The sequence below is a fragment of the Trachinotus anak genome, unplaced genomic scaffold (genome assembly GCF_046630095.1).
Source record: "Trachinotus anak isolate AG129_WGS33_773 ecotype Australia unplaced genomic scaffold, CSIRO_AGI_Tana_v1 ptg000002l, whole genome shotgun sequence".
In the NCBI taxonomy this organism is placed as follows: Eukaryota; Metazoa; Chordata; class Actinopteri; order Carangiformes; family Carangidae; genus Trachinotus; species Trachinotus anak.
Window position 1 is genome coordinate 20,286,895 of NW_027273853.1, and position 19,083 is coordinate 20,305,977.

At 42.7% G+C, this 19,083-nt stretch overlaps 1 protein-coding gene across 10 annotated transcripts in view; it reads left to right on the top strand.

Moving 5' to 3' along the window:
* Positions 1–5,019: 5,019 nt before the first annotated feature.
* Positions 5,020–19,083, top strand: part of mical3a (microtubule associated monooxygenase, calponin and LIM domain containing 3a) — a 61,549-nt gene continuing 47,485 nt past the window's right edge. For 4 of the 10 annotated variants that reach the window (XM_071504922.1, XM_071504937.1, XM_071504947.1 and 1 more), the window contains exon 1: positions 5,031–5,221. The gene's annotated coding sequence lies outside the window, so the exon portion shown is untranslated. Of the gene's footprint in view, positions 5,222–19,083 lie in introns of all 10 variants that reach the window. The other 6 variants (XM_071504930.1, XM_071504970.1, XM_071504905.1 and 3 more) reach the window with 6 other exon arrangements.

A 19,083-nucleotide genomic window follows, 5' to 3' on the forward strand; every position in this document is an offset into this window, starting at 1 on the left:
ATGTTGTACACATCCTGTCAGAGAGCTAAGAGAGCCCACTATGATATGTAAGGGGAAAGCAAGTTGTGGCCTCAGGGGGTCTGACCTTATTGAAATATATTACAAAAAATGATTTTTATTAGAGTGAATAACACCTTTATGTGTGCAGTGTCTGCTGGGTGTAGAGACACAGATGGCTTTGGAGACGCTGGTGCATGTTTTATTAATAAAGCTCACTGCCCAGTTATAGCATTAGAAGAAAAATGGCTGCATAATGCATAGCCCTGGTTGCCTTTGGAGAATGATGTTTCAACTACATTTCTGATCAATTTAGACTGTGTCATGCTGCTGAAAGATCGCAAAAGTCCTACTTTTTTTATATTGATTTAAAAAAGGAGCTTTCTTTGGTGTGGTTTTCATTATAATTCCTCTTATTTTGTTTTCTTTCACTCAAAAATGTGTTAAAATACTGAAGAAATTTCTTAAGACGCAGAGTATCAGTAGGTTTGTAATTTTCAGCCCATGCTTGTGTAATTATTGCGTGTTTTGAATGTAATGACACACCCAAACATAACAGGTGTCTGGATGTTTCATGTCCAACTGAGCGAAATGTCCGTATGTCAGTTTCTATTTTGGTCCATAAGGAAATGACATGTATACACACAAAAACATCTCTCTGCATGAACTGTAAAAACAAAATAGAAAGAGCCTCACCAACTTTGAGGACTTAGTGAAACATTTTTGAGTTGCTCAGTACCTTACAAATGCATCACATAACATCAGCTCAGAAAAAACAACATCAAACCCCCCCAAGAACATGAACATTTCTCATCTCTGGCAGAACTGGACCAAGCCCAGACTGTTACACAAAGGTCTGGACAACAAGCCTGGAGCATGGCATGATTACTCATGTCATCATTGGAAATGAGCGTGAACTTGACCTAGACCTACTTTCCCTCAGAAAGGGGTGTAAAACACCCAAGCTCTCTCTCTGAAATCTTTTATTGCCTCGAACACTGAAAGCTTTTTCTTCTGTCACTCAGCAGCAAGGGTAAATACTGCTTTCATTGCTGCTGTTCTTGTGCCAACTTTTTTTCTCAGCTTTCAAGTCTGTAAAATGCTTGGAAATTGTGTGACAGCAGGACGCTTATCATTATGCAATTATGGCACTTAGGCTGTTCAGAACATGCCCATTGTGCTCTGTTAGTTTTGGTATTTTTATCACTGTTTAAGCTCCAGGGTAAATGTGCAGCATTGATATGATCTTTTAATACAGGACATACATTAAGGTCATTCACTTGTTATTAGCATGTGCAGGAACAGCAGTCTACCTCTGTATTGTATTTATTATTGACCAGAAGCTCAGTAGTTTTACCGTTTGAATGTTGCCCTTGTAACAACTGCGTTTAAGAGTAAATAGTAGCAGTTATGCTTCAGTCTGTTTCCGGTGTTGCTATAAATAGCCCCCTGCAGTTCCTGTAGGAGAGGCTGAAGTGTGGTAGGCCAGCAGGTCAAGCTGCCATATATGAGTGCTCTTGTATGTCTTGTAACACTTGTATTATTTCTGAATCCCGGCCCCCCCGGCATGCTTTTTAGCGGCATTAGCAGCAGCCTCACAGATGAGAGCAAACAGTGGGGAGACAGCTGAGCCAGAGCCAAGCCCGACATCTCAGAACTGAAGTCCTATAAGTCAGTGAGCATGTCACTAAGTCCGTCAGTCAGTCAAATAGGACCACCCTTGACTGTCCAATAGTACCACCTCCGCTCAGCCCCACCTTAAAAAGACGCCCATTGTGTCTGTGTGTGTGCTTGCAGGCGGTCTGACTGAGGATCCCTCCCATTTGGGAACCGGTGGGTGCGTGACATCACCACCCCGCACCCATCCCTCCCTCCTTACTTCAATGCATCCGTCCAATCAGTGCCCAGGGAGCTCCGGTCACGTGAAAATCCCCCTAGTCTCGGTTACCATGACAACGAGCTCTGGTCCAGGCAGCATCTTGCTGTGGTGAAAAAGAGGAGGGGAAGAAGGCGGGAGGAGAGGCAGAAAGAGAAGGGGAAAGGGAGGGCGGAAAATAGAAAGAGAACAAATCCCAGCCAGAGGAATACCTTTTGGATCATCAGCTTCTGCCTGTCTGCCCTCAGTACAGTAAGTACTTTACCTCTATTATCCTCCTTCACCAGCTTCATCACACCTGAATGAATGGGAATTTGATGTAGTCCATTGTCATCTGTGTCTGATAATGTGATATGGCAGATGCCTTTGAAGATTTTCTGGGATGACATCATGTGTAATTCCTTTGTTATGATGAGAATGTGTGCAGCCTGCCTCACCTTAGGTAGACAGCCCCTTCTGTGCATGCCTCATTTAGCCTCCACTGATCCTCAATGAATGGCTGATGACAAACCTCAATGGTGAACAGAGGTGTGGTGGAAACCAAGGTGCTCAGTACAATTAGAGGCAGTTTCATAATGTGGCGAAACTCTCTCTGATCTATTGTGATCCAGCGGCAAGCCATTCTGCTCCTGACTCATAATCGCAGCCCCTTTCCTCTTCATTGCTTCTCCTCCATGTCTATCTTCCTTTTTCTCTTTCTTTCATTTTCACACGAGCGTACCCGGGTGACATCCTGTGTCCCCCTGTGGTTTGTTTAATTAGCAAATCTGTGCAAATCCAACTAGGGCAGCTTGTTCAGATTGGAGAACTCATATGTGGAATGTCCTTGTGTTGGTGGAAGCAGTGCGCTTTCCTGGCTGCAAATCCTCTCACACTAAAAAAATGTTGCTGTTTTGAATTAGTGTATGTTTGAACCTCATACTAGTATTGCAGTAACATGGGAGAGAGTGACATGGTGATACAATGTTACTGTTTTCAATTACATAAGAAAGAGTTACATTTTATTATGTACATAACCTTAACTGTAGAAATATTTTAGTTCTTTTCCACTCTGTGAATTTAAGGAAATCCTTGTTATGTGTTCCAAGAAATGAAACAGCTATAATTATATAGGTGCAGCAGTACAGACCCCAATTCACCATGCGCTACAGGAAGTGAGAAGTTTAATGTTTTTTTACCATTCTAAAAGACAGCATCACATAGCCCTCATAATCAGCAAATCTAGAGGTACAATAATGATTGTTTCATTTTCTACCAAAAACAGACATTACATTTGAGCAGGCCAGGCAATGATATTGTGTCATGATATTGTTCTTTATTGTCCTTAATTTAATACATACCCCTTCATATCTTATCTGTTTGTATATAGTTCCATTAAATATTCATGTACTGTTTCTTTCTGCCTCTTACACAAATATGCACTGAAGACCTTTTAAAGCACTTGTCAAGTGATAACACTGTCTCTTTAATGGATATACAAAAATGTCATAGTAACAATAATCCTTCCACGTGGCTGTATTCAGGTTGAAGTTTACACAACATCTTTGTGAGGGATTATACAGTGAGTGCCTTGTGTCTCTCTGTGTGCTCTCAAAAAAAAAAAACCAGCCACACAGGCCTATCTGTCCAGTGACAGGAGGTGACAGGAAGGTGTCCGCCTTGCTGGAGGCTCAAGAGCAAGAGACTGACTTGGTAATCTGCAGAGAGCTGATAGTGGCGGAGGGGTTCCTTATTCCAGCACAGTGGTGCAAGGGCTCAACATAGTGTTGTACTCACTATAAACATAGATAAAACCCTGTTTCTAATCAAAGTGCATGAACATTATCTAAAGTAGTCATATTTTGAGATTGCACTGTTCTCGTTTGCCTGTGATCCAGTTGCTGGCAGTGGCACATCTGAAGCGGCAGTGACTTTCATAGTTGAGTGGGTTTTGCTGAGGGCCTGCATGTTGTTGACCTTTCTTTAGAATCATCCAAGACACTCAGGATAATCATTACAGCTTTTAATAGGTTCTTTGGAATCGCTGTGCCATTGATCTATACAGTATGTTTTTGTCGCATGAGAACTCTTGGATTGTGTTGTGATTGAGACAGAACAAAGCAGCATATCAATGATGCATATTTCTGTCTGTGGGAAGCAGCCAAAGACTCACTATACTGTTTTCTTGCCGTTTGAAAGTAATTGTTTGAAACTTATAATTTTCCCAAGTTGTAATCTTAAGTGGTTTCCACTAAGGCAAGCTTCAGCTCCTCTAAAACCACGTCTATGCTTTGCAAGAAAACAAACAAATGGGCTTTGGAATTTGGTGGGAATTATATTTTTCATGATTCCATATGGGAAAAAGACACTTAGAGACAGACACAACAGACTCATTGAGGCTGAGAAAGTACACGTCTCACTTTATGTCTTGCAACCAGCTCATTGAATTACTCTGATAATTCATATGACATATGGACAAGTGTATGCAGACTTTCAATCCCGACATGACTGAAGTTAAATCACACATATGTTTATGTAAACACTATTTTCACAGTCTTATCTCACTGAAATCAACTTGGCTCAACATCACCCATTGTTCTTTGTAATTATTATCATTGTTATTTACAGTACAACCTATTATTAAGTCTCCTTTAGGGCCATTGGTTGTTGACATTTAAACGTCTCATTTGAAGTCAAGTCATTATTTACTTAGCGTGTCCCAGTCAAGTCATTATTTACTTAGCGTGTCCAGTCACACACAAGATATATTGGGCTCCTGTACAGTAAAGGAGAATTTAAGAATATCTCTGCAGTTCGGCTATCATGTAAAATCCTGCCCGCCTTTCCCTGTTGTGTAAACCATCTAATGTTTCTGACACCATGTGAAGGCAGCAGCACTGCTGCGTCACGTAGGAAGAGACCAATCGGATTAAACTGAGTTAAAACACGCAGGCTCACTCCAACTAGGAGTGGGGGTATCACGCTAAACATTGTTAAAGGAGGTTAAGCAAATGCTAACATCACAAGATTTTGTCCGATTTTTTAAAATAAAATTCAAATTTGTTGTCCTTTTGGCGTAAATCACCGCGAAATGAATAAGTTAGCAATGCTTCCGTACCGTGTTGTTATGTGTAGACTTGCGCTCTCCCCCCTCCTTGTCGCTGGTATGGTTTGGCCCGATCCCTCTCTGTCAGTTTCAAGTTGCGCCTTCTCCTCCGCTGTGTGGCTCCCTGCTCTGGCGTGGACGAGCATTACCCGTTTAAATAATAGATCAGTGCTGTGGATTTAACGGGGAATTCCTGCGTCTACAGACGGACATGGGTTCATCCCGGCGACGCACGAGTGGATTATAAACGCTGGGTTTTAAAGGTGAGGAGAGACGTCGCTCCCGATCGCCTGACAAACACGGTGCATTTTTTAAGGTTACCCTGAGAGCCGCGGACTACACCTCTGCACGTTTGGGAATGTCACGGTCTGCTGGTTTTAATGGAGCAACTAACGATTTAACCGCTCGGTCCTTGTACTAAATCAGGCGGTTTCACTTACATGGTGCATGCACATTGCTGTGATGGTGCATCAGCAGTCGTCTGCCAACCCCCGTTTATGAAGCACTTTGGCTCTCAGTCCGGTACAGATCGGATGGGATAGCCTGTGGAGTGTAGTGGATGGTGGCAATATTCACTCCTGATATTATACTGAGGGAGCCTCATAATAATCATAATAATCCTGTGGCCCAAAAGCATGTTCCTATTGACAAATACCTGAATAGGAATTACTGAAATGGCAAGGGCACATAATAATTCAGGTATGCGTTGTTCAGACAGTTTGAACTTCCTTGAGGTTTGACCCTGTGTTTTTTGCAATATACAGGTAGAACATCGCTGGAAAAAACCCCCCAAAACTGATCTGATTACTTGATTTGAGTCTCAGGGGAGAGTCTCTGTTCTGTCCACTGTTTTGTCTCTGTGTGAAATATTTCTGCAACCGTATACATTACCCTTGACAACATTTTACAATTATTTGTTTGAATAATACTATACAACATCACAAGTAGTTGTTGTGTTAGAGTCCAGTAAAGCACAACAGGTGTCTGTATGCTGCTCTGTCTCTTTTAGATGCATTACAGTTTTCCTGTTGAGGGCAAATGATGACAGTTTCTATTTTCCAATCCAGGAACCTTTTCTCTCTTGATTTCTTTATTGAATGATATTTCTTTATGGAAATTGGATGAGATTTGAATTGAGCTTGTCTAATTCAGAAACTGAAACACGTGTTCCATGTGAGGAAGTAGGTAAACCGTGATCGTGCTGCTGCTTGGAGAGTCTGAGGGTTGCACTGTTGTTTTGATTCACAGTGCCGCATCTCTTCCTCCACAAACAAACACTTGCGTCGCAGGCATGTGATTCCCTCTGGTCACTCTAGTCATCCTCCTGACCCCTTAGTGATGCATGCTTTTATTTGATGCTTCTGTTTTTGGTCCTGTTTGGCTGGCTGCACGTTGACCTCAACAATAACAGCAATACCATATTACTCCAGCTGACCCAGATTGGGCCATACATCAACACACAGCAACAAGAGTCAGTCTGTGGCTAAATGGAGCGGTAAGGTCCTGACCTGACAGGCGTTTCCCTGGACAAAGACTCTTACCCTGTCTCAGTTGAGTGATGGAGCATTTGTTGTATTGATCGATGATACTGACCTTTTGTTGCATTTTATCCACCTCCTTCTTAGGCTGGAGAAGCTCCAGCAATGCTCGACTTGGGAGATCTTCTCTGAGGTCACAGGGTGATGCGGGGCAGGCAGATGATAATAGGGATGTACAGCCTCCATTATGCTGCATGTGTTATCATAACTCACAGTGTCCCTCTCAAGAGATCAGGACGTGGAGCAGAGAAGGAGGAGGATGTTTGCTTGGTGGCTGGCTCAGCGCAGTTAAGAACTGAAGAAGACTGCAGTCTGGCTTTCTTGAGAGGAGCTGGGTCAACCTGTGGTCTGCAGCATCCTCTGCAACACTGCTTAACAGAGGTGCAGGGACAGTGTTGTGTCAGTTCTATGTTTTGCAGTTTTCTGGACCTGATCAAAACTGCCTTAAATCCTTTATCTCAAATTAATATAACTTTTTCAAAATCTCTATTCAAAATTCATTACCAATGGGCAAACATGCAAGAGGCAAACCAAAAACTAAGCAAAATCCCTGTCACCTGTCTCTGTTTCCGTTTCTGAATAAGATGCTACACTGCATCAAAATATATATTGACATTGTGATGATACGAAAACCAAAAAAAAAAACAAACATAAATGCAATTCTGGATCCTTCAATTTATTCATAATTGAGTCATAGTTCTTTTTATATTAGTCCGTGTTTAGTACACACCCTGCAAGACGACTCATGCACTGCCCTGAACTGCCCAGTATAAAATGAATGAGTCAGATTTGACGCATGTTTTATCAATATACAGATGCTTCCACGGAAGGTAGAGTGGCCGTGCAGAGGGATAGGGTGAGGCTTAGTCACTGCGACCTCCAAATGGAGTGAGTTCCTGTCTGGCTCTGGCCCTCTTGCAACCCTACAGAGTACCGCGGATTTGGAAGCAGAGCTGGATGAAAGGACAGAAGGAAGGAAGGCCTCTGAAAGCAGTTTCTGCTGTGTCATAAACCGATGGATGTGTCCCAACTCTCAGGTTTTGCCCTGAGGTCTGTTTCTGTGGTTGAATCATCAAAACCTTGTCGGCTCCTTTTGATGTCAAGCCACCGTACATATTGGAACTGGTCCAGCCTGCAGCACGTCCTTAAAAGGAGACATGCCAGTAACTAGATGCTAATGGCATGTTGTTAACCGTTGGAGGGTTATGTTTTGCAGCAGGCACTCGCTGTAAGGAAATTAGTGTATTGAAGGACAATTTCCATGTTACCCTTTCGGGCCCGTGTCCTTTACTGAATGAGGCCATGATGATTAGTGTATTCCTGAGTGTTGAGTCAGACATTGTAAAAGCAAACAGCCTGGTAGAAGCCATTAAGATATCATTAAGGTTATCTAAATGCTCTGAGGTATAAGCTGAAGACCTATGTCACGATATAATTCCCTTCTCTTTTCCTAAGGTTGTGTTGTCCCACGTATGAGATTGTTGATGAAATGTTTCTGCCACCATTCTCCTTCCTCGCCACCAGTAAAGTTTTTAACTTGCATAATGCAGATCAGATTTTGAGGACTTAACAGCAAATCCACTGGTTGAAGTTGTGCTTGTGACTTTGAGTATGGCACCGGTCCATTTGCCTTAGTGATTTCTCACAGCTTTGGATTAAAGACTTACTTCTTCTTGGCTGTTTCTTGTACCTTGCAGGTCAGAAGTAGGTCAGTATGACAAATGCATTCCTGAGGCCAGGCCAATGAGACTGTTTACATTTTGCGAGTGTGCTGACCCTTGAAATTTTTAGCAGTGCTGCGCAATCTTATTTTTTCTCTCTGTGTGTGATAAATGATGCTGATAATCAAGGACTAGATATATATTCAAAACACCGTTGTACAGACAAGTCGGGAGGAGATATCATTTCAAGTTTACAAGTTTACAGTGTCGTAGGAAAATACAGCTCACTGGCTGTTGTGCAAGCTGACTCATGAATTGCATCCTGTACGTGATATTTGTCATGTCTGAAATCATTTCCATAAAAGTTCCAGTGAACAGGTGTCCAGATTACTGGAGACTAATGATCCAGCTAAATTGTTATATTGTTATCAGTTTCTCATGCATGTTATGACCTTTTACCTGCAGACCAATCTTTTTTTTAATTACCAATTGATTAATCAACCCACAGTGAATTATCAACCAACTCTGCATTTTCCCTCAGCTCTGCAGAGGTTTTCAGTCCTTTCCTTAGCACATTGTTGGGTTTTTTTATGCACCGCAAATAGCTGTCACCAATCATTTCCAGCAGCAGCAGACCTGATAAACGAACTGTGCACTGCCTCCCAGCGCAAACAGCAGACAGACAAAGTTGCCAACTAATTGGTGAACATTAAGGAGCAAGAGTCATATATTTTTGGCTGGACTGCTAAAGCGAGTATTGATGATACACAATTCGTCAGCCAAATGACATGTGACCAAATGATGAAATTAGACCATTGGTCGACTGGCCGAGTGTTGGATTTTCTATTATGTGATCGGGGGGTGTTTATAGGGAGTGTTTACAACTTAGGGTCTTTGTCACTAGATTTCCTGACTTTTCAGACAGCATCTATTGACAAATCTAGGGACTTTTTGGACAATCCTCAACTACGTTCCATAGAAGAGAGTTGCCGGTATTGTCTCGAGCGTTAGGTTGGGCTTTCACTCCACAGGCGCACCTCTTTATGTATCTCATTCAATGAACCACATGACATCTGACATAGAAGTAATTGAGTTTTAACTTTCTGTCTGAGTGATCATTTTAGTAAATCACAGCACAGCCGTTATATTTAACTCGCGTATGGTGATTTTTGTCAGACGATATCACGGTCATAAAGTCAGGATTTTAGCAGTGCAGAGCAGCAGGGACTGTTAGTTAACACGTAGACATCTTGATGGCCTGTGTTTCAGTCACTGTTTCATATTTGTTCTGTTGCCTTGCAAATAAGTTAGCCTTCGAAAAAGACGCCCAAGATTAGTTGGGAGTGAGGTGGAGTCAGGCGCTGCCAAGATGTTGAAGGTGGAGTTTCAAAACCTTTCCTCGGAAACCTACGGATGACGTCACGGAGGCAGTCTTTGGGAATGACGTGCAACAGAGTTCCCTGACTAGAATCAAACAGGAGATGTTGGGATTACATGGGAGTAAGTAAGTGAACCACCAAGGCGGCCCGTGTTTTCACTGTTTGGTTTTGTGTGGCTAACTGTTTTCTCAGCTCCTTATGCTAACTTTATCCGCACCAAACCCAAACAAACCTAAATATGTTGCAATCGTTTCCAGCCTCATACTTAAACCTGACCACAGCTATCAATGTAAAAATCTTTAAAGAAATATTTGCAAACACGAGACCACAGACAAAGACCTTTATAATTCAAATATAACCTTTGGTCAAGCAACTTCATATTTGTCCTATCTTTGTACAAACGTCTGAGAGTCATGGTTAGTGTTTGCTGAATTACATGAAGGTGAGCTTTTTTTTTGATCCTCCACACTGTAGATTATTATTTTTATAAGCAGTTTTTTTTTTTTAATATATAACACTGACTGACACTCCAGACATTTAGGGCAGTCATAGAGAACTACATACATAATTTATGTATTTAGTGGCTAAGGTGTTGCTGCGTTTGCTGTTTAATCAGTCTAATAATGCCTCATATCTGTATTTGGCAGACACTGGACACAAGTGACCTCTGGAATGACCCTTATCAGTCACAGTCAGCCTATAATGCGTTACATCACCAGTTAGAGTTCCATGTATTTTCTCTTCTGAAATTGTCTCCTGTTGAAGCCTAGACTCTGCAAAATCTGTGTATGAGGATCCACAGAATAAATAAACCATGTCTCCGTACTCTAAGACACGAGAGAGCAGTAGCACCTAGGTCAACAAGCAAAAGGTTGGTGTAGCCTGATATCTACACTGCAGCTAGTCAGGTCTTATTGTGACACAGCTTTATTTTCTGAAACCTATATAACGGCTCGGCCTATTCAGCGATCAGGCCTGAGGAAGCATCTAACAGCTGCTCAGCCTATAGCCGCTAGGACCCTTTCAACCGTTCATCCCTCCTGAGACCACATCATATTTCACATTCACTCTCTGGTTGTGTGTGTGGACGAGCCTGGGCCTTGTTATCTGCCTCTCTGGACAAGAGACGGATTCTTCTCTGGCAGGCCCGATGGAGAAACAAGCACACTAAATGTTCTTTCCCTGAAGAATGTGAACAACTCTACAAGAGCCTTGTCTCTCCTGGTCTTTTTTCCTGGGGCTGTAGGGCGCCCGCCCCAGGCCGCAGCAACCTGTGAATCTCAGCAAGCGCATGCACCAGGGGTCTACATACAAACGGTCGTCAATTCCATAGCGACTGATGCCACGACAAGCAGACGTCTAGTCGTATCATTGTAATATTAGTATGGGAGTTAATTGGAGGGCTTGTGTTTGTGCCCCCATGAGGCCGTACCTGCTTAATTATACTTCAGACAGATGCTGAGCTTACACCTGCCTCAGGGATGGTAACGTAACAAACATGGGGTGGAAAGAGTGACCCCTTTTGACGGATAACACTTTGGGAAGTACTCTCTTGTTTTTTTTTTTCTTGTTTAGCCTAGCTTAGCATAAAGACTGCAGGCAGGGGAGACGGCTAACCTAGCTCTGTCCAAAGTTCAACTCGTGCCTACCAGTACATCTAAAGCTGACTTACGCACACATTGCGTCTGGTTGGTTTAATGTGTATGTAACTAAAAGTGCAAAAACATCTGCCCGGTAGTTCTGTGCAGCTTGTCCAGCTATAGCACAGGTTGTCAGATGCAGTAGGTGAGCACAGGTGTTGAATTTGGCCTCTGTGCAAACACAGTGGTAACAAACCTGACCAAGTGTTTGTCTCCATAATGCAGAGTTCCAGTGCATAACTTCCCCTAAAATCTCCAGTTGTCCTTTTTTACTCTTCTTTTACATTTCTGCTAATTTCCTTTTTTAAAATACTATTTGTAAACTCTTGGTAATCTTTGGGAGGAGGACTGTATTTGTGCCTGAATTAAGCCTATTTACTTGGATATTATTTCAGCATCATTAATTGGCGAACTGTTTATTATGATATAGAAATTGTTATAATAAATTTGAAACAGAAATCGATGCAGTGTTTGACTTGGAACATATTGGATTTAATTGGAACTCCTTTCAGGTCCATTTACTCTCCCCTCCTTTCCAGTTCATCCATCTCCCCACCCCTCATTTCTCCTTATTTACTGAAACATGACTTACAGCCAAGCACTTCAAGTTCTCATCTAGTGTCTAAGTGTAATCTGTGCAGCACATGCCAAACACTCAATTCGACTACCACCTGCATCTTGTAATGTGTGACAGGGATTAAAGTGTAATTTGGGAGGCCTCTGTTTTCCTGCTTTGTTCTGTAAATCTATCGGCAGGCTTCACGGCTCTGTGTGGGTGTTCACTTACCTTCCGACTGGATGAGCCTGCAGCTCTGCGCAGTTCGCACAGGAAGGCTGACCTTCCTCTGGTCCAGGGTGTGCTGAGCTATTTGGTGGAACTGGCAAGAGGGAGATGAAATGATTGAGCAATGTTAGGCTGGGAAGAAAGCCCCGCTTGCATATTCTCACGCTACTGTCCGTTTGATGTGCACATGTGAGTAATCTGGACATTATTTCAGTGTGGGGCATATTTGCAGAATTACTTGAGAATGGTGGAAGGTAGTTTTCTGTGGTTATCACAACTGAAAATACAGATGTGGCTTATTTCAGTTTTTAACAAAAATGTAACCTCTCAATTGAATTGAAAGTGGGTGGAAGAGGGAGCCGAACGCAGCAGTAATGTAACAGTGCAAACGGGAGGTTTTGTTACTTTTGTTACCAGCTGAGTGAAAGCCAACACTGAATAATGAGCTTCACTAGTTTGCACTTACTGGTTAAACCTCATACCAAGGAGGCTAGGTCTTGGCCCAGCTGATATTTGTATACCTGCCCCCCACAGTCCTCAGTTTACAGTCATCCTGTCAGGTATCCTGCTCTCCAGCTCTCCAGCGTGACTGGGTCCACAGGGGTTGTTAGTTTGCTGCAGCTGCTTCTCTGCACTCTGACAGCCTGTCACAAGGCCAGAATTTGAGGATGTTTGAGCCTTGGAGAAAAGTCAAAGCATGGACAAGAGGTGCTGGCTTGTCGGTCTTGGTACTGGTAGCTCACTCTGCTGAGTCCTCCTCACAGTCTCAAAAATCCCCACATCCCGCCACTTGTTTACCATCTGAACTGCTCACAGCTGCGCCCACGCTCGGAGATTAGAGAAAGCAAGTGTGGATGTGACAGGATTATGGCTTGTGCTGGCTGTGCGTCGCTGCTGCGGGTCCCATCGAGGCTTTGAATAGCAGCCTTTTGGCTTCTCCGGTGGAGTCAGATGATATTGATCATGAAACGATTTGAATCAAGGCGCTGATTTTGGGGAAATCTGGGAAGAATAAATCTGAAAATGTTGAACAATGAAGGCTCGTGTCCACTTGGCAGTCTCACGCCTGGGACAGTGTTGTTTTTGTAATGCGTTTACCGCTTCCTTCTTTTCTATTGCTTATTTGGATTCATGTTTAGCATCAGAATATTGCAGCTTTTTGTGCTGTTTCTTTCTTCTCTCTCACAAATTTTAGAATCAAATGTCAGAGGATAAAGCTCCACCGTTATAACAGCTAGTCATAGTATCATAACCACAAATCCACCCTCTCAGTTCAGTCAGCCCTGGCGAGAAATCACACAGTGCCTGTAGCAGGAATATCAGTTTGTTTCTCCTCCACTTCTTTCCTCACAAATTTCCATCCCGCCTGCCTGTTTTTAGTCTGGAGTTCTGTCTTCTTTTCTGAGCCTCCTGAAGTTTAAACATTAGCTTTGTAATCAATATCGGGAAGAGAGCGGAGCTGAAACACTGAACAGAGTTTCCCATGGCCTGCCAGAATAAGAAACATTCCCTGGGTTAGCCCGTGTGTGTTAAATGTGTGATCTAGTTATGAGGCCTCGAAGGTTAGTTTTTATGTCTTGGCCCGGCCGTTTATATTCCTGTCCATCATCCTTCATGTCAGAACATGCAGAGAGACAAAAGAATCAATTTGAGATGTTTGGTTTTGCGGTAAAAAAATAGAACCTCTCTGATTGACGTCGTAGATATTGTTGGATGTGCTAAAGGCCTAATTCCTTTCTAGCTTTTGATTATTTATATATTCAGTTTTCAATTTGATTTCTCCTCTGTTCCATGAAAAAATCGGCTTAACAGGTCCTGTACCCAGTCTGAGGCATCCTCTCCTTCCCTCCTGCATGCCTCCATTCCACACCGGTCATGACTAAGCCTTGGAAACTAGTCTGTGTTGACTGTGTTTGCCTACTGCTCTCAGATTACACTTCCTAGTTCCCTGGGAAGCATGGATCCGAGTACACGAGTAACCAAACACATGCCTCCATCTCACTGCACACTCTGGTGTGAAGAATGCAAATGACCAGCACAGATAGCCAAATGTGAAAACCCATGAAGATTTTAATGAGCGGGGCTATTGATAGCACAAACGAATGAACAGCTCAGCTTCACAGTGTTAATGCACGTTTCCTCCCTTCCTCTCGTGGTTCACTGCGTTTACGGCTGCATAGCTGCGGTGCCTGCCTCACTCTTGTTATGAAAGGCATGAAGGTGGGAGAAGTGGCATTCGAGTCGGGATTTAAGAGGTTTCCTAAATCAAATAGCTGCTGCAAGTGCTGGCAGGCAGCTCAAATCGACCATGTTTTGACACCCATAAGAAAGCAGTGTGGGCACAGGCTCAGACTCCCCGGAGGCGTTAGTAACACGAATTTCATAAAAAAGACCCTTTGTCATTAGCACATATTCCCCCGAGTAGCCTCAGAGAGAGAGATTTTGAGTTCATTTTTTCCTTGGCTGTGCTATTTTGCACTTTGAAACCAATCCATTTGAAATCCCTTGTCATGGTTGGAATGGATCTGATGTAGGCCATTAGATTCAGAAACGTAATGGGGCTCAGATTCAGTTAATCCCTCACTCTTTTTTTTTGGGCAGAATTGAGGGTTGTCTTGGCCGCACAACTGAGCAGACTGGGACCAGTATTAACTAGAACCTCTGGTCCACAATCGCCTCAGCCTTTTAGATTACATAATTTGAGAAGGTCAAGTGGAGCTAGATTTAGCTGCTCTATTTCAGTTTAACTCTAGCACATAGGTAGTGAAAACTGCTATTGTTTTCAGAGACCGGGAAATTTCTTGTTATGGAAGGATGGAAAACAATCAGTTGAAAGGGGTATTGAATATTTCCAACATACATAAAGCAATAAAAAATAATCCATTTGAGGCATTCAGCATCAATTATTGGTAGCGTATTATATAGTGGTCAAAATTTAAGGCCTGTACTGAGGCCGGCAAAAACAGAGGATGCAGCATGCACACGTTGCACTTCACATCTCAGTTCTCTGAGTCCCAGGACACCACAGAAGTGATGAATTTGACGGAGAACATGATGTTTTTCCAGCACGCCGGGTATTAATGTGTCAATCTGTTTAGTGCTGAAGAGAGGACGACATGGAATTTGTATGTTTATTGGCTCCGAGGCTGATCTGCTTCTGGACTTGGTGAAAATCTGTATCAGTTGTGTGAGCTGAGATGAAGAGCTCAGCTGCGGAGAGCGGCCTGGCTGTCAGAGGCAGGAGTGATTCAAATGCCAGATGGTTTGGAGTTGGCCTCAGCCAGAAGCAAGTTGAGTTTCGGCCGAGAAATGTTTGTGTTCTCAGTGAGCTCCGAGGCTTTGTGTGCTGATGTGAGTGGACACACAACTGTCTCCACTCCCGTGTGTATGAATAGAACCTGACAACTGAGTTTGCATAGGCTCATAATGAGCATATCTAGACAATAACAGATATCAAACAGAGTAACGCAGCTATTCATCCACTCTGTTGACTTTAGCTTCAGGTGTATTATCATTATGCTGACGTGCAGTGACAATATATTATTACTGCCATTTCAGGTAATTATATTTCTTGGGTTAGACAAACACGCTGTCTACACTGGAGTTTACAGACTATTCGTCATAACACCTCTCATAGTATCGTCGTGCAACTGCTGCGCGGCCAGACTTACCTGTGGTGAGTCTGACTTGAGGCTTTACATTCCTATCTTATATTTACAGCTATGGCTTGCAAACAGGCACAGTGATGGTGGAATAGTTTGTTTTGAAGTGTGTTACGAAGCAGTCTAATTTTATGAATGGACTTGAATTGTTATGCACAGTGCTGCACAGGGCAGACACACACACACACACACACACTCGAACACCTTCGATGAGGAAATTCTAGTTAGAGGCATCACAGCGTGACTACAGAATGAATGTGGCACTTTTGTATCACTGGATATGCTTCAAAACGGGGTTGTGCACACGTTTATATTTGAAAATCCTTATTGTTGATAAAAATGGAGACCAACAGATGAAGAAAGTGAAGACCTACCACCTCTGTAGTTATCGCTGTGTAACCTTTATTTCTAATCTCCCTCTGAAGGGAAGCTGACAATTAGGGCTCAATCATGTGTCACATTACTGTAACAATACACTGACTGTAGTTACATGCAATTCAGTTGTGTGGGGCAGTAAACAGATGTTCATAGCAGCACTGTTATGCTCCGACCAGATGATGCTGAGGAAAAGACGGTTATTGTAGTGTGATGACAGAAAGATGAATATGTTGGTGTTTACGGAGACACAGGGTCAAGTGTGGTCACCAAACAGAGCAGACAGACTTAAGCATGATGACAGAGACAGAGCAACAGCTGATGTGTTTGTAGTGAACCAGAAAAAATGAAAGGAAGTACAGACGATTGGATACGGTGGAAATGCTTCGAAGGATTTACATCATGTAGAGTTTCTGTGTTAGAAATTAAGCTCCTGAAGGACAAAATTATTTTCATTATGGGTTAATCAGCTTAGTTTTCTATCAATTATTTTATCACTTGGTCTAAAAAATGTCAGAAAATAGAAGATGTTACATTTACAACAATAGAAAATACAGAAAAACTGCACATATAACAAGCTTGAACCAACAAATAATTTAAATTTTTTGCTTAATGGCTTAAACCATTAATCAGTTGTCAAAATGGCCAATTGACTAAGCTAAAAATAATGAATCCTTTCAGCTTAATGGATGGACTGAAGTGGTGTAATCACCTCATCCTCTTGATTACGTCATTATTTTCATATATCTTTCAGCAAGAAAGCTAATAAATGTATTTCCCAACATGAAGAGCTATTGCTTTAAGAAGTAGCCCAGCATGATGATGATGGTGATGATTGCTAGCCTAAATATTGTGCACATGATGACCAACAAATAATGGAGAAATAAGAGTTAATTACTCTGCTTTTGTTGTCAGTGTGATGTATTTGCACCCTGCAGGCAGCTGCCGCATTGCTCTGTAATTAGCATTATAGTCATAGTGTAATGCATCCATCTCCAGTGACGAGCGTAATGAGTGCAAGCGCGCTGCTGAGGTGATCATTAACTGTCAAGAACAAAGACGGAGAGGAAGCCGTCGTAAGGCAAACAGGATGAAATGAGCAGGGACATAAAACAGTCAAATCCAGCTATTATTGCTGTGGGAGTTTAGAGCTGGTGGAGTGGGTGTGGTGAGCTATAAGTTAGACTGACTACATGTTCTGCTCGCACAACCATTACTGTGAAGATTTCCTGTGCTCAGGGAGAGCGATCGCATTGCATCCTGCTCTCCCTCCCGCTCTGCACCAAGTCCGCTGATGGATGAGAGGAGGAGATGGGTCGGGATATTAACTTTCATCTCCAGGGTTGTTCTCTGAGCATCACTCATTCCTGAACGGGAGACTGACGGAGGACAAAATGCTTTTTAAGGACACGCAGACATACACAGTCAGCCCAGTCATCCTCAGTTACTCTATGCCACAACGGTGGATAACGAGCAGAACAAGCACTGTTCTTATTATTGTCTATTCTTTTTTTTAAGTCTGTGGCTTTGATCATGGAATGCAAATGAAATTGGATGCAGGCAAAATAAACAAAAGGAATAATGTGGTAACCTCGATTGTTTCTCTCCTTTGACTGAAAGTAGCTAAAAGAGAAATGGGCAAACCACCAAACAAAGTTTTGATTAATATCAATTTACAATGTGCTTATTCATCCAGGCTGCTTTGAAATCAATTCTTATTTACAGTCTATGAATTATTACCACTGACAGTGTTTATAGCGTACAAAAGCAGTGCTGTCAAACGTGTAGCCTAGTGGCCTAATCTCTGGCTCTATTTTTAGATTAGAGGGTGATGTAATACAACCAGTGAAAAGCAAAGGCATGTTGTTTGTGTATGCAGACCGTCGGGGGGGGGGCTCACATGCATGTGTGTAATTCTTGTGTGAATTCTGTGAATGTGTGAAATCCCGCAGATTATCCAGATGTCAGGAGATTTTGAGTGCGTGCCGAGCCAAAGCTGTTTTGATTTTTTTCCTCTGTGTGTCATCCAGTGAAAATAGTTTGATTGGAATTTCAGTAATGTAGAGGAGAAAAACAGGATTTTGTCTAAATCATGTCCCATAACTCCCGTCTTGGTGTGTTCTCTTTGTTCCGCCACCATTTCTGTGCCCATCAGAAACACATGCTGCAACCTCTCCTGTTGAGTTGGCATATGAGTCTCTGCAGGAGGGTACTATCGTTCAAATAATGGGCCAGGTTTATTGTTGTGATTAAGCGTGGCGAGGGGGAAGTATGTCTCAGCAGAGGCTGCCTGAGCTGCACCATCTTTGGACAGCTCAAACAAACGCACACTGTGACCCAGCAGGTCTGTGAGCGGTGGCACCCCCATTTCCTTCAAAGACCTCAAAGTGTGCTGGATGTTGACTGCAAGCTTTCTCAAGAGTGCGTCATAAAGCTCATAGCGTCTTCTCATTTCCCATGCTCGGTCCTTGATGTGTCTCCACAACCTGCATGTCTTTACAGTCACATAAAAATCCCACAGACGGGATCACTTTTGTCCCTGCTGTGGACCGGGAGGGAAACGTAGGGAGAGACTGAACCTAGCTCTTGTAAGAAAGATTTGATTTCACCATTAAATGAATTATTAACCCTCTGAGACCATCCCCTCAAGTTCCTGTTCTTTTGAAGTTTGGTTCACGAGGCTTTGGACGAGGAGTTTGAGATGAACTGCTTTCTTCTTCTCTGCCTCCAAAAACAGTCTAAATGCTGATGAACTGTGGCCCCTTTGCTTGTCTTCTGTTGTTAACTTGAAACCCGTCAGAAGGGTCAAAGAGTAGAGTGTAAGAATTTAGGGGAGGAATTTTGGGCTCGTTTTGTTTCAAAGATGCTTTTGTCAGGCTTTTTTAGGGTTGACAAGTTTGCAGGTGTGATACAGATCAGAGTGGTCCCTGATTGTACATTTTGAGAGAACCCCCAGTCATGAGACCCCGTATCTTCTTACATCTTATGAAAAAAAAGAAGAAATTATATGAAAAAAACTAATGAAAGAAAACAATCAGATCTGATAATGAAAGTGACATCTAGTTGCAGCTCTACCCCAAGGTTTA